This window comes from Enhydra lutris, unplaced genomic scaffold (genome assembly GCF_002288905.1).
Source record: "Enhydra lutris kenyoni isolate GAN:26980312 unplaced genomic scaffold, ASM228890v2 scaffoldscaffold33, whole genome shotgun sequence".
In the NCBI taxonomy this organism is placed as follows: Eukaryota; Metazoa; Chordata; class Mammalia; order Carnivora; family Mustelidae; genus Enhydra; species Enhydra lutris.
In genome coordinates, this window is record NW_019154117.1 from 6,327,185 (window position 1) to 6,333,184 (window position 6,000).

Below are 6,000 nucleotides of genomic sequence, written 5' to 3' on the forward strand. Positions count from 1 at the left end.
CCGTTGGACAGCACTGCCATAGAGCGGGCCCATGGGAAGATTGTTCGTTTTTACTCTGAAATTCTGTTTCTGTGAACAGTTCCCCTCAGTCATCAATTTTGATGGGATAACCAGCACTTTTGTTGTGTCCATTATACTAGAATGGATGTTTCCCGCCTCGTACTGAGATACACCCCAGCGCAGTGTTTCTGCGCCAATATTTTGGCATGTTCATTCATCAGCTATGGGCAAAAAAATGTTTGACCTTTGGAATCCTTGCTAACTAGATCGGTATCCCCTATTATAGAAATTCAGGTGCCAAACTGGCCAGTACCTCATGTTCCCAACGAGGCTTCTCCCAGTTCTGTTTGTCTAAGTCTTCATTATCATTTCTTTTTCTTTTTGTAAGTTGGTCACTCCCAAAGGAAATGAATCTGATAGCAGATTGTTGGAGATTAATTACCTGTGATGTGCCAAAGCCACTTTATAAATGTCAGTGCTGCGGAATCCCCAGAGAGGGAATTTTTAGATTCAACTGGAAATTAATTGTAATTAATAGAATAGGTTAATTCATTGTAATTATTTTTAAGGCTTTCGGCAATGAGTCAATTCCCCAAGATCCACATTGCTCCAAGTGTCATAGAGAACGCTTGATGAGAATGTTCTGGTACTAAACCTCAACCCTCTGGAAAAAAATAATAAAATCCTACTTGTCTTTCCTTCTGGCTGAGTTTCTTCAGAAACATATTTTGGTGGCATTTGATTTCTGGAGAACAAAGGAATCCCTATAAGGTGGTGCATGAACACACACAGCCCAGATAGACTCTGCTTATTGGAGAAAGGGAAAACAAAAGGCTTTTGATTGTGCCTCATTTTCTTTGGAAGTATGTCTCACTCAGACTAACAGAATGCCTTTGCTCTTGGAAGAAAATGTAATGGAACTGAAAATTGAAGAATCTGGGCCTTTTTCCCTTTCCTAATTATTTCCACTTGACTCACTTAATCTTGGACGATTATTCAATCATATCTGAAATGAGAAAATGACGGGAGTAGAATTTCCGTCTCTTGTTTCGAGAGCTTATAAACATTAACAGAATAGTCTTGAACAAAAAACAAATACAAATCGCAATTGACGGTGCCTTGTTTTTATATATTAGGAAAAATCCCTGCATTGTTGGGGAAGCAGCTCAAGTTTCCAAATGTAGGAACCTTGTTGAGCCTTGATGGGTGATTTCATTATTAACGTTGAAAAACTATCATTTGGAACAAATATTTTAGAATGGGAGAGCGTACAGAAGCTAAGGAGCCAATGTGTTTACTTGCACCTGGATGGGCTGAGAAACTAAGCCCGAAAATGTGTTATGGAAGCCCGGGATCATTAACACTCCAAGACTCGTGGATTGGTTTTGGAGACTCGGAGATGTCTCATTTCCTCCTAGCTCGTCTCTGAGCCTTACTGCATTGTTGTGAACACAAGGATATATGCAGCCCTAAAAATCGCTAAGAGCTAGGTCGGGGCTCCGTGTGCAGTAATACTTCCTGACAATCGGGTCTGTCTGAACTTGAAGCCTCCTGCCAAGGTGAAGAAGCAAGTGGCCCGTGACTATAAGGAATCCAGCCCAGGCTGAGAGCCACTTACTGGGGTTGCTGCGGGGAAGTCATGCGGAAGATGAAGCTTTGGCCCCAATGGTACCTGAGGCCCCTTCGAATGCTGATTATTCCTGTAAATTTGGGTTTTGTGTTTAACTTGGACTCCACAGTTAGGCTTTTAGCTTTATCCATAATCGCCTAGACCACCGCACTTCCAGTGATCATGTTTACCGTGCCCTGGTGTCGGGGAGGAGCGGGTCCCGGAGGAAACTGTGCATCTGAGCATCTCGTGAGCCCTGTTGACGGGCTCTGTGCATTCCTGAGCCACATCTGCAGGATGTTTCCTCAGTTGTGTGCTCCTGGAAGCAGGCCATGAGCCAAGGTTGGGGTGCGTGTGAGTTATGAAAGAAGTGTTCCCAGGAGAATCTGGGAGAGGAAGGAGGGAAGGGGAAGAAGAAGCTGGGCGGAGCGACCCCATGGTGGGGGGTGGGGGGACCATGAAACACATCTCAGAGTCTGTCCCACTTAGAGGCAGAGGAGCATAAGAGACTGGTTCCATGTGTGTTCAAGGTGGGGAGTGGTCTGCTGGCTGTTGGCCGTCAAGTACACAGAAGCCAAAGGATGGAAACACCAAGGCTTAGGGGGTCAGCACAGAGCGCATCGAAGTGATCAGAGGGGATTTGGGCAGAATAGCAGCAGCCTTTCTGCCCTAGTTCCAATGATCTGTACCTTCTTAAAATCTCCTTGTGTAGGGGTCCTTAAAACATGCCCGCATTGTATTTTTTAGACACAGCCACACACCACTAGAGATTGGAACCTCCTGTAAATAGAGCATCATGTCTCATTCTTATGGACCTCGTGGGAGGTGGATGCTGTACCCCCTTGCTGGCCGCGCCCAGCCAGGGGCCACAGAATTTTGGAAGTTTGAAGGGCAGTCAGTTAGCAGGTCCTCGTGGGCTTTACAACACAGTTGTGTAGACTCAGCTCGTAACAGGAAACAAGGCTCCCTGTACCATGGAGGCCAGTGGGGGCTGGCCTGGTCGGAAAAGGTTCCACTCATCCAGGCCCTACACAGGGTCTTGGAGAAGCTACATTGGGAGAACATGGGCCATCCCAGGCAGGAGGAGTGTGCAGCCATGATAAATGGGATGTTTGCAGACAGCAAGGCAGTGCTCCGGGAACTCTCTTTCTAGAACTCTCTTCCTCTCAATAGGCACTTAGCTAATTTCCCCAGCTCCTTTGCTCAACTATATCTTTCCAGTGAGGCCACAGTTCTCCCCTGTATTCCTGGACCAGCGACCCCTTATCTTTTTCTCGTTTTTTCTATAGCAGTCACTACTTTCTAGGAAATTTACTTATCTGGCTAGTTTGTTTCACTGCATCTAGAGTGTGAGCTCCTCAGGAGGCATGTTTGTCTGCTCTGATTGCTGGTGTGTGTCGGGCCACTAGAACACTGCCTGGCATATGGCTGAGGCCCAGGAAGTGGTTTTGCAGTGGCTGGGTGAGAAGGATAAAGAAGACAGTGTTACACTGGTGCTCACGGGGCTCGGTTAGGGCCACAGAGTTGGTACAAGTCAGGATCCCTGGGGCTGGGCAACACAGCAGCCAGGCCTTTCAAACAGGCGAATTGATGATTAGTGGGTTAAAATGTCGCTTCTTTCTATAAAGACTAGTAAAGTTTCTTTCCATAAAGGGCCAGTTCTTTGCTATCTCCTAAGGGCAGGTGATTAGACGGTATTGAAAAATTTTTAACTCTTTTTAATCCTGTGAAAGGAGACAAAAATCCAAGTTGTTTTAAGACACGAATCTCATATAACTGTTTCTTGTGGTGAGGTCTACAAGGAGACATAATAAGAAATGGTTACATGAGGTTCATGTCTTAAAGACAATTTGGTCTTTATAATTCTGAATTTCTACAAGGCATTTCCTGTTCCCGGAACCAGAACCATCTCAACTCTCCTCATCAGGATTCGAAGAGAACAGTGGCTCTGAAAGTGCTGTCCCTAGACCAACAGCGTCATCCTCACCTGGGACTTTATTAGATATGCAGCCCAGATGATTGGGTCAGAGGCCCTGCAGCAGGGCCCCAAGTGACTCTGCCACATGCCCAGTCTGGAGAACCATAGTTAGAGATCATCCCCTATTGGGAAAATTTCTTTCTATCTTCTTTACATTCCTAGCAGTTAAGAAGATGTTGAAACATACATTATGTAATTTGTTGTATATAAATAGTTGGGTTTCTTACTCCAGATATAAAACTATTATATGGAAGGACATCCCTCCCAGGAGATCCTTCTATATCTCCTTGCCTCGCCCTTTAGATAATTCCTGGACTTGAGAATGTTTAAGAGCCGTAAATGTTCTGGAAGTCCCTTTCCTAGTCTAATAATCTGGGCCGGAGAGGATAATACTGAACTTACACATCATTACTGCATTTTTATGCATATGGCCTGCCTTTGGAAATTATGCATAAGGTCCCCAAGGCTTGTTTGATTTAAGAAGCACTTTCTAGAACCATGCCTAATCCCAGAGAAAACCAAATTAACGCTCCCCACAAAGTCGTATGGAATCACCGTCTTAGGAGCCATGAATAGTTGTTGAAGCTAAGGAATAGTTGTCTGCTTTTGACTCTGAGAGTGTCCATGGCCATGAAATTCCTTGGAAAGACAGCATCGGTACTGATAACTATAAAACCCTAGAGTAATAGAAAGCAGAGAGACATTCATGTCTATGCTCAATAGAACATATGGGCCCCAGATCACATTGTAACAACGAAATATAAATTAAAAGTGATCACCAGAACTCATTCAAAGCCTTGATTTTTTTCCAGTTTTTCTTACGCGGCATGTGTTAGGTTAGTACCAAAATAACAAACATACCTTCCAAAAGCCCTGAGAGGGTTAGCCATTAATTCAGATGGTCTTGGTCAGAGATCGCAATGTGGCAAAGCTGAGGAAATTATAATGTAATTACGGCTAGTTCATGAACATGTGTTAAATGCTCTTTCTCTAATGCTTGGGGTCACTATGCTGTTTTCGTATTCTTGGACTAAGACCTGGACATGTGTTTGTCTCTTTACGGAGCTTGTTGGGATCCAAGAAATGCTAAAGTTATGGAGTAGTAGCTTACTGGTGTTGTGTGTGCGTCTTGTTTTCTCTGTGATCAGAGGGTGGGTCACAGTCATTCTCTGTACAGTGCCGGTGTAGTTAACCACTGGCTCTCCAGATGAAAAAAGCCCAATTTGTAGCATTTGCCAGTCTCTGAGGCGGAAATATTCTCATCATGACCAATTTCAAGCTCTCAGTTTGACATCATTGCGTGGGGAATTTGGGAAAGATACATGCGGATGGCACTCTTGGATTGGTGCAAGCCAGCTCCAACACATCATTGGAATGTAGAAAATATGGAAAGCAGAGGAAAGGATTTAAAAAAAAAAAAAAACATAATGTTGCTGCTGGGAACAAAAATGAGTTTTAAAATTGGATTTTAGGGCGCCTGGGTGGCTCAGTGGGTTAAGCCTCTGCCTTTGGCTCAGGTCATGATCTCAGGGTCCTGGGATCGAGCCCCACATCAGGCTCTCTGCTCAGCGAGGAGCCTGCTTCCTCCTCTCTCTCTCTCTCTGCCTGCCTCTCTACCCACTTGTGATCTCTCTCGGTCAAATAAATAAATAAATAATCTTTTAAAAAAATAAATAAGTAAATAAAATTGGTTTCTGTACTTCCTTACCATATTTTGTCTATGTGCTTTATGAAATGATCATTTCATATATATATATATATATATATATATATATATATATATAAATTTGTGTTTTCCTTTTATCTCCATGGGCTTCAATTTAATGGTTGACTAAGAGTCCATCAAATTGGTGTAAGATCATTTATTAGCCTTAGTTGGGGACATTTAAATAATGTTCCCTAATTATGAATATTGCTACAAATAATGCTGTGTATTATTAAAAAATCGGATATAAATCTTCCTTCACCTCTCTGGCTGTTTCCTTAAGACAGATTCTAAGATTAAATGATCTCAGTTATGCTTCTTAAAAAAGTATTTCCAGATACCATCTAGAAAGTTTGTGCTAGAAAGTATACTCCTTCCAACAACTTTTATGAACGTCTCTCTCACTGTACCTTCACTACCACTCCTTCTTTTTTAAAAGTTTTATTATTAGTTTGGTAAGGTTTTTTAAAGTTTTGACATTGCATTTCCTTGCAATCGTGCTGAACATCCTTTATGCTCATTTATATTTCTCCTTTTAAAAATCTTTTTTCTTGGGGACGCCTGGGTGGCTCAGTGGGTTAAGCCGCTGCCTTCGGCTCAGGTCATGATCTCAGAGTCCTGGGATCGAGCCCCGCATCGGGCTCTCTGCTCTCTAGGGGAGCCTGCTTCCTCCTCTCTCTCTGCCTGCCTCTCTGCCTGCTTGTGCCA

The 6,000-nt window shown here is 43.4% G+C and overlaps 1 protein-coding gene across 1 annotated transcript in view; it reads left to right on the plus strand.

The window, feature by feature from the left end:
- The window catches only part of LOC111153641 (GLIS family zinc finger 3), a 425,946-nt gene that overhangs the window by 355,383 nt on the left and 64,563 nt on the right, over positions 1-6,000 (plus strand). The gene's annotated exons all lie outside the window — the stretch shown is intronic.